Source organism: Denticeps clupeoides, chromosome 3, assembly GCF_900700375.1.
Source record: "Denticeps clupeoides chromosome 3, fDenClu1.1, whole genome shotgun sequence".
Taxonomy (NCBI): Eukaryota; Metazoa; Chordata; class Actinopteri; order Clupeiformes; family Denticipitidae; genus Denticeps; species Denticeps clupeoides.
The window spans coordinates 34,105,569-34,115,715 of NC_041709.1; the positions used below are offsets into that span (position 1 = coordinate 34,105,569).

Here is a 10,147-nt window from a genome sequence, read left to right on the forward strand (position 1 = left end):
TAACCCTAATGGGAGATTCGTGATTGTTACGGGCCAAATTCATAATACTTCTGTGGCTGTAATTAATATTTATGCCCCCAATTACGACGATGAGGGTTTCTTCAAACGTCTCTTTTCATTGATTCCTGATTTGTCTACACATTATCTAATATTGGGGGGTGACTTCAATTGCTGGCTTAATCCCCACTTGGACCGCTCTTCTTCTGCAGTTTGTGCTCCTTCTAGGTCGGCTAAGGTTATTTTATCTTTTATGAAAGAATATGCTGTTTCTGATGCCTTGCGCTTCCTTTTTTCTCAAGTTCACCATACCTTTACACATATTGATCTTTTTTTGATGGATAATAGATTATTTTTATCCATATCCGACTGTAAATATGATGCCATTGCCTTATCAGACCATGCATCAATCTCAATTAATATGTATTTCAAGAAAATTAATTACACTAGAGCACCATGGCGGCTTAATACTCTGCTTCTTTTGAATGAAGAGTTTAATAAGTTCATTTAAAAACAGATTGACTTATTTATTAGCTTCAATAAAACCCCCGATATATCAGCGTCTCTGTTGTGGGAAACCCTGAAGGCTTATATAAGGGGGGAGATTATCTCTTACTTAGGCTATGAGAAAAAACTTAGAAAGCGAAAAGAGACTGAGTTGCTGCAGCATATTTCTCATTTAGATAATGAAAACGCCACCAATCAATCCCCAGACTTATACAAGGAGCGTCTCTCTGTGCAAGCAGAGTATGACACTCTTATGACACATCAAGCTACAGAAATGATACTTCAATCCAGAGCTAACTATTATGAACATGGAGAGAAGGCCAGCAAGTTATTGGCACACCAGATACGTCGAACAGCAGCATCCCGTCAAATACTGAAGATTCAAACAGTCTCCCTGGAAATCAACAAAGCCTTTAAGGAATTTTATGTGTCTCTTTACTCCTCTGATTTTACATCTTCTCCTGCTGGGTTTGATAATTTTTTTGACAAACTGCATATTCCCTCCATAGACACATCCATTGCTGATGATTTAGAGAAGCCAATCACCATTGCAGAACTTAGATCGGCACTGATGTCTCAGCAAAGTGGAAAATGTCCTGGACCTGATGGATTTCCTTGTGAATTCTATAGAAAGTTCTGGGATAAACTGGCTCCATTATTGCTAGACATGTATAATGAATCGTTTGACTATGGCTGCCTTCCTCTAACCCTTTCACAAGCCACCATCTCACTGCTTTTCACTGTTCGTCCTACCGCTGTCTGTTTAATAGAATTTATAACACTCTGGATCCCTCACCTCAGGAGGTCCTCATATCACTTGATGCTGAAAAGGCTTTTGATAGAGTGGAATGGCCCTATCTTTTTCATACACTGGGAAGGTTTGGCTTTAAAACAAACTTCATTTCATGGATTAAGATACTTTACTCCTCACCGCAAGCATCTGTTAGAACAAATAATACTCAATCTGAATATTTCCCCCTCTATCGTTCGACTAGACAGGGTTGCCCCTTAAGCCCTTTATTATTTGCGCTTGCAGTTGAACCTCTTTCAATTGCACTTAGGTCTAACACTCAGATTATTGGAATTGTTAGGAATGGGCGGTAGGTGAGAGTGTCCCTTTATGCAGATGACCTCTTGTTATATATCTCTAATTTACCGGTTTCAATCCCTGCTGCTCTTACTACTCTTCAATCATTCTCTGAGATTTCTGGTTATAAATTGAATTTGAATAAAAGTGAATTATTTCCCATTAGTACTGCTGCTAGGAATTACCCTATTTATAGCTTACCATTCAAAATTGCCCATCATAATTTTACATTTTTTGGTGTTTGTGTCTCATCTAAATTTGAAGATCTTTTAAAGGCTAATTTTGTTTCCTTGCTGTCTAAGGTTCAAGAGGATTGTGAGCGGTGGGTGGTCCATTCTTAATCTGTCCCTGTGTTAATATGGTGAAAATGAATATTTTACCATGTTTTTCTTACCTATTTCAATTCATACCAATATTTCTACCTCGGTCATTTTTTCAGAAAGTTGACTCTGTGATTTCTGAGCTTATCTGGAACAAGAAAGTTCCAATACTTGGTGGGTTAGCCTTACCACATTTTAGGTTTTATTATTGGCATCTAATATTAGGATCCTCAAATACTGGCTTCAGTCTGAAGCATCACATGCTCAAATCAATTGGTTGGCAATAGAAGCAAATTCACAAACCTATATCTCTGAGAGCTTTCGTGCACTCTGCTATTCTGTCTTCCACTTTGCCTTATACTAAAAATAGAACTACTCTCAGAATTTGGGTGCAGTTTTAAAGGTACTTTGGGCTACAAACGTCTTCCACCTATGCCCTGCTGGTGGCAAATCACCAGTTCCCTCCATCTCTGGTTGATGATCTGTTCTCTATGTGGTCAAAAGCTGGCATTGACTGTTTTAAAGACCTATACATAGACAATGTATTTGCCTCTTTCTCACAACTGCTTCATAAATATTCTCTTCCTCAGCATCATTTCTTTAGATACTTGCAGGTGCGTAGCTTTGCTCATCATACCTTTCCCACATTTCCCAATCTACCCCCAGACTCTGTTTTAGATGACCTTCTTAAACCAACTCCATCTCTGAAAGGTTTGGTTTCTTATACTTATAATCAGCTTTTTAATATATGTGCTAATTCACTAACCCCTCTGAAGACACTGTGGGAAGAGGATTTGGGACAGGAAATTCCTGATGAGATTTGTGAGGAGGTTTTGCTACGAGTTCATGGATCATCTATTTGTGCTAGACTTGGCCTCAATTTAAAATCTTACACTGTTCATATTACACTAAGCTGCGGTTATCACAAATCTATGAGGGCGTCAGTCCATTGTGTGACCAATGTCAGCAGTCCCCTGCCAATATTATTCATATGTTCTGGCTTTGCCCTTCTTTACACCAGTACTGGACTGAAATATTTGATGTCAGAATTTGTGGGGAAAAGAATAGAGCCCAACCCACTTGGAGCATTGTTTGGGGTTTTCTCCTCACCTTGTTCATTAGCTACTCATCAAAGGGACATGCTGGCCTTCTCTACCTTACTGGCAAGAAGACTAATTACGACAAACTGGAAATCCAAATTCTCTGGATACGAGATATTCTTTATTTTGTTAGACTGGAAAGGATAAGACTTTCACTTAGGGGTTCCCTTAAGACATTTAAAAAGATATTGCGTCCTTTTCTTGATCTGGTTAAGAATAAGAATTTCCCTTCTGGTCCTGGGTGATACAGTTTGCGTCTCGGTGGAACTCTGCAGAGGTGGTTTTAAATTTATTAATTTACTTATTTGTTTTTATTATTTTTGTATAGGTTGATGGTGGGGGTGGATTGTAGGCTGCTTTTTTTCTTTTGGTTTGTTTTGTGTTTTTTTTTTTTGTGTGTAATATCTGTATGTGTATGTATGTGTGTGTGTGTGTGTGTATATATATATATATATATATATATATAGATACATATTTTCTTCTGTTTGGTTGTTTTTATTGGGGTCTAGATTTGAGAGTTTGAGCTGTTTTCTTTTGTAACCTTTTGAGAATATTGTTATTGCTAATGCTCTAATTCTAATAAACAAAGTTTAAAAAAAAAAAACTATGAAGAGTGATGGAGTGCTGCAGCAGATGACCTGGCCTCCACAGTCACCGGACCTGAACCCAATCAAGATGGTTTGGGGTGAGCTGGACCGCAGAGTGAAGGCAACATGTGCTAAACACCTCTAGGAACTCCTTCAAGACTGTTGGAAAAGCATTTCAGGTGACGACCTCTTAAAGCTCATCGAGAGAATGCCAAGAATGTGCAAAGCAGTAACCAGAGCAAAGGGCGGCTATTTTGAAGAAACTAGAATATAAAGCATGTTTTCAGTTATTTCACCTTTTTTTGTTAAGTACATAACTTCACATGTGTTCATTCATAGTTTTGATGCCTTCAGCAATGCACATATACCTTTACATAATCCCTCTCCATGTTGAGCCGGGGAAAAAAATCTATATTTTGTTAGGTGCAGAGTTCTAGTTTGACCTTAATGAACTTGCAGCACAAAACTCCTGGGCAAGACTAGCTGGAACCTCAAGATTCCATCCCAGTGTCTCAGCATGGTCAGCATCCTCAAATCCATACCATCTTTCTTGTCTGGTGGGGTGTCTTGTCCTTATTACAGTTTGATCACTGTATCTTGAAGATCCTCGAGGTCACACAAGGTGATTGAGGGCAAGACATCTTGACCAACTGGTAGAATCTGTTGAAGATGTTGGATCAGGTGAGTAGTTCTGCACAGAAGGAGTGCAGACATCTTCCTTCATAGCAGCCTCACCTGATAGATTACAAATCTGGATCCACTGCCAGAATTGTAATGTGAGACTTGATTAGAAATTCAACATCATGTGCATGAATGACTGTACAGAGTCCTTGTGGCATTCTGTTGTATTCATACTACCTGTAGCAACCCTTGGATCCAGAAGTGAGTCTCGACTGATGCTTAGTTTATTTTTGCTTTATTCAAAGTTCTTGAGAACCCATCCAGTCTTTGTCTCTTTACAGCACAGTGAAAAATACATGAAAATAGACAGAAACATACACATAACTATACATTTTACACAATTCAGAATTATAAATGCACATGAAAATAAACATATTTCACTGCGCTAACCAAGGAATGCAAACATACAGCAGGACAATCAATTAATTGTTTGTTAATTTACAAGTGGCCAAGACCATCTTCAGCAATACACATGCAGCTCAAACTGGGCAACAAACTAAATCCAGTGAACAACAGAGCATGGCGCAGCTCACTTAACAATCAACACCTGCTGGCCACATTAATCAAACTCCTCCCACGCAAACCACAGGACAAAACACAAGACCACATGGACACACACATCATCACAAACGCATGAACGACCTACATTATAGAAAATATAATGAATACAATAAAATCTTAATGTTTATATCAAAAAAATGTCAAACACATAAAAGGACAATTGTGGTCCTTTACACTACCCAACAAGCGTTGTGAAAGCGGTGTGCTTTTTATACTCCTCACACATGTTGGGATAGAAGGCATTACCCCCTAATGCTGCAAGACAGTCTGCCTGGGAAAAGTGAAAGTGAAGTGACTGTCATTATGATACACTGCAGCACAGCACATGGTGCACGGAGTTCCGGTCAAGATGGCGGACTGAGCACACGTTAGTTTAAGTGCGCTGGTGTCACGTTCCTCTAGTTTATATTACTCGATATATTTTTCTTCACCCTTGCACGGTTAGTTTTGTTTCGTATTAGTTATGTATAAGACACAAAAAAGCAAGAAAAGGTCCAGTCTCCCAAAGAAGATAGGAAGAAAGAAGAAAGAGAAAACGAAAGTTCTAAAGGACCACGACTACGCATCGGACGTGGAGACAGAGGTGGTAGTAGCCTAGTGGGTAACACACTCGCCTATGAACCAGAAGACCCGGGTTCGAATCCCACTTACTACCATTGTGTCCCTGAGCAAGACACTTAACCCTAAGTTGCTCCAGGGGGACTGTCCCTGTAAATACTGATTGTAAGTCGCTCTGGATAAGGGCGTCTGATAAATGCTGTAAATGAGACTGAAAGAAGTGGAAGTGGAAAACAACCTCTAGATTCGGCAGAATTGCCTCAAACTCCTTCAAAAGGAGCTCACGCTCATAAAATAACAAGACAAGACACAACGATGGAAGATCTACTGGAAGCCATTCAAGCGCTACATCAGAGATTTGATTCCCAAGATGAGAAGATGGCGGACATAAACACAAAGTTGGCACAAAACACGGTAATGATCAGCAACCTTACCAGAGCTCTAGAATTTAATGCGGCTGAAGTGAAAGATTGTAAGGAGAAGGTGGCTGCTGTCCATTTTGCGCAAGGAAGTTTCTAAACTCCAAGAGGATGCAAGGGAACTGGATCGATATAAACGCTGATGGAACCTGAGGATCAGAGAGATGAAGGAGATGATGGGTGAGAACGTTGGGCTGGACGTGATTCAACTCTTGGGGAAGGTGGCTCCAGAATGGGCTGAGAAAATGGATGAATGTGTTGATATGGTTCTTCGGCTGGGCAGGAAGGAGGACAACCGAACCCGCCAGGTTAGAGATGGAATATGGAAGATGACTAAAACGTCTCCGGTTTGCGAGTCAACTGGTGTCCGCTTCATGGAGGATCTCACGAAGGAGGACCGGCTGGAGAGAGAGAAACTGTGGCCCCAGATACTTCAAGCGAGGAAGGCAGGAGACCGGGCGTACTACCGCGGCCCGTTTGGATACATAAATGGCCGTCGCATTTATGAGAAGAACTAAAGATAGAAAGGTATTCTATTAAAGATATCGCTAAATGAGGACATTAAGGGTGTAATTTTGTTGTTTAGAACCTGGAGGAACGTGCACCCTATTCATTTCTACTTAGTAAGACGACAGCTAAGTAAGTTTTGCTTTATTATTATTTAGTTATTTTATACTGTTATAAAGTTGATATTTTTGTATTTGTTCTATTTTCTTAACTGTTTACTGTTTGAACAATATAGTTAATGCTTAAAACAAATTGATCATTTATTTCTTTGAATGCAAGAGGACTTAAGGACAAAGTGAAAAGGAAAGCGTTATTTTTCTTTTGTAAAGGGCAGGCAGCACACTGAACTCTGCTGCAAGAAACTCACTCGTGTGACACGGACGCCACCTTCTGGTCAAACCAGTGGGGAGAAAAGATCTGGTTTAGCCATGGTTCTAATCGCTCTGGTGGTGTAGCCATCTGTTTTAATAGATGTCCTGGAAATGTTGTTGCCTCCAAAGCTGATGTGTTCGGTCACTGGATAGTAGTTGAGTTAAATGTTGAAGGATATTTCATCATATTGTGCAATGTTTATGGGTACGTGAATTCGAATGAAAATAAGTTGTTATTGTCCAAATTGACAGAGGTTATTTCTGAACTTAAGGACACTTATAACTCAAACTTGTGGTTTGTGGTGATTATAACCTGACACCAGATGAATGTTTAGATAGATAACTCCAATAATCTAATAGATGTATGGAGAGATAAAAACCCTGATACACGTCAGTTTACATGGATCAAGCCAAATGGTCTCATAAAATCAAGGATAGATTTATGGTTAACCACTCCAGATGTAATCAGATATGTTTCATATGTCTCCATCGCTTCTGCCCCTTTGACGGATCACTATGTAATTTGACTTAAATTAAACCCAGTTAATGGGAACAAATTTAAAAAAGATTATTCAGTTAAGGCAGCTAAAGGAAGAGGGTTATGTCAAAATAATCAAAGAAATGACACACAAAATTAAAAATGACCAAGCTATAGGAACCTTTTGCAACAGAACAGATGGGAATACTTCAAATTTAAGGTTTGTGAATTTTCAGTGACATTTAGCAAACAGAAATGCAGAAACAAACAAAGAGAATTTTAGGCTCGTTTGGTGCAGAATATAAATAATTTATGTAGAAAGTCTGAAATGTCTGAAGCTGATAGATTTTGAATTTATAACACTTCAGAATCAATTAGATGTTGTTTATCAAAAGAGGGCACACGGTGCATACATTACATCTCGAGCTAAATGGATAGAAGAAGGTGAAAAAAATACATCGTATTTCAGTAATTTAGAAAAAAGAAGGCAAGAGAGAAAAAAACATAAATTCATTAATTATAGATGATAAGGAAGTTACTGATCAGAAAATTATTTCAGATTTTACTCAACCTTGTATTCATCTGCATACAACCCTGTAAAGTCAAATTCATTTGTAGAAGAAATAAAAAAACATATTCCAAAAATAGATGCAGCCTTTAAAGAAAATTGTGACGCTGATCTCAGGCTAGAAGAATTGGACAGGGCAATTAAAAAACTTGCTTTTAGAAAAGCACCCGGCCAAGATGGTTTAACCACAATATTCTACAAATTTTTTTGGGAAGATCTGAAAATTTTTTTCTTAGAAACAATTAATGATATGTTATTGGTCAACTCTTTAACATCTACAATGAAACAAGGACTTATTACACTCATCCCAAAACCAGCAAAAGATAAAAAATACATTGAGAATCTACATCCAATTACATTATTAAATACTGATTATAAAATATTCACACATGTGATCGCTGACAGGTTGAAGGATGATTTATCCCAGATTATAAGTGATACGCAGTCCGGTTTTCTTAAAGAGAGATCTATTCATTACAATCTGAAATTAGTTCTAGATTTGCTGGACTATGAACATCTGGTAGAAGATGATGGAGTCATTTTCTTTTTGGATTTCTATAAAGCCTTCGACAGCGTTGAGCACCCATTCATTATAAAAACATTGGAATAATTTGGCTTTGGGAAAAAATTTACAAACGTGATTCAGATGCTTTACACAGATATTAACAGCTCAGTATCTTTATGGTCTGGAACATCTAAACGTTTTGAAATAACAAGAGGAATCCGCCAAGGATGTCCTGTTTCACCTCTTCTGTTCATTATTGTGGCAGAACTGTTGGCAATTTTCATAAAAAACAATTCAAATATTGAACCAATAAATGTGATGGGAAACTCTTTGATAATGACTCAACTAGCAGATGACACGGCCCTGCTCTTAAAAAATCTATCGCAAATTTCAAAGGTATTTGTCACGACTACGGGCTTACGGGGGAAGGAAGCGCAGAGGTCTGACATGCTGGGAACGGGGTTTTATTATTAAACAAACAATAAACACAAATAAAGAATGGCGCGTGGGCCAAAAATGGGAAATAAAGGGGAACAACACAAACAAACCCGCAGGCCTGTGGCGATTGCCAGAACTCAAAATATTAACACGTACATGTTTGCAACGTCAAGTTCACGAAAATGCCGGAGATTACGAAGGGGCGGAGATATCCGGCATTTATGCGCCGTCAGGATTGGCCACCGGTGTTGAGCACAGCTGCAGTCAATCCTGACAGTATTGAAGGAGATACAAATGTTTTCTGAAGCCTCTGGCTTACATTTAAATAAGAAAAAATGTGAAGTTCTAACTATTCATGAGGATCATCCCTTTGATACTGTGTGTGGTATTCCAATTAAAAAAAGAGGTTAAATATTTCGGAATTAATATCTCAAAAAATAAAAAGCTAACAGAAACATCCAATATTGAAAATAAAATCCAGAAAAACAAAGTCATTCTTAATAGCTGGCTTCAAAGAGACTTGTCTATCTTTGGACGCATTCTGCTTACTAAAATGGAAAGTCTATCTCGACTAATATACCCATCTTATTCGCTATATATATCTGATAAAATGATAAAAAAATAAATCAGGATAATTTTTATTTTATTTGGAGGAACAGATGTCATTACATTAGGAGAGCCGATGTAATTAAATCTTTAGAAGAAGGAGGTTTAAACATGATTGACTTTGAGTCAATGAACGGCTGCATTAAACTACAAAGTTACAAAGTTTTATCAAACATTACGAAAGTTTATGGTTCAGTTTTCCTTATAAGAGTTTTCAAAGATCTTGGTGGAATTAAATTTTTGATGACATGTGACTTTGAAATACCTAAATTACCAGTAAAATTACATTACAGAAAATTTTATAACAAATTAATAAGAAACAATCTAACTTCAATATTGTTTCCAGTCACCTTAAGAAGAAAACATTTGTTTAAAGATTATGATGTTATCTCTTTAAAGAAAATTAGAACTAAATACCTCTCTTTCCAATACCACAGAAAGCTAAAGAAATCCATTTTAAAATTATGTATGACATTTATCCCTGTAATGATCTTCTGCAAAAGAAATTTTGTGTTTCAATTCCTGTGTTTTCTGTAACTCTAATATTGAGACATTGGACCACACATATGGAATGATTTTCAAAATTGGATAATGTGTAAAAAATCTATTCCACCTTTGAGCTTAGAGATAATAAGGGTTGGTCTGATAGGAGATGAAGAATCAGAATACTGTAATAATTCTTATGGCAAAATTTTTTATTCATTAATCTCGATTTCTAAAAATCAGCCCCATTTTCAAGATTTTTGCAAATGAAATAAATTTATTCAAGGAAGTGCTAAGTCACTGTAAAAATACTAAAACCCAATCATTATACCAGTATATAGACAACTGGAAGTCCTCTTGTAAGCAACAACGAT

At 37.5% G+C, this 10,147-nt stretch overlaps 1 protein-coding gene across 1 annotated transcript in view; it reads right to left on the reverse strand.

The window, feature by feature from the left end:
• Window positions 1-10,147, reverse strand: part of LOC114785464 (zinc finger protein 493-like) — a 478,845-nt gene that overhangs the window by 285,694 nt on the left and 183,004 nt on the right. The gene's annotated exons all lie outside the window — the stretch shown is intronic.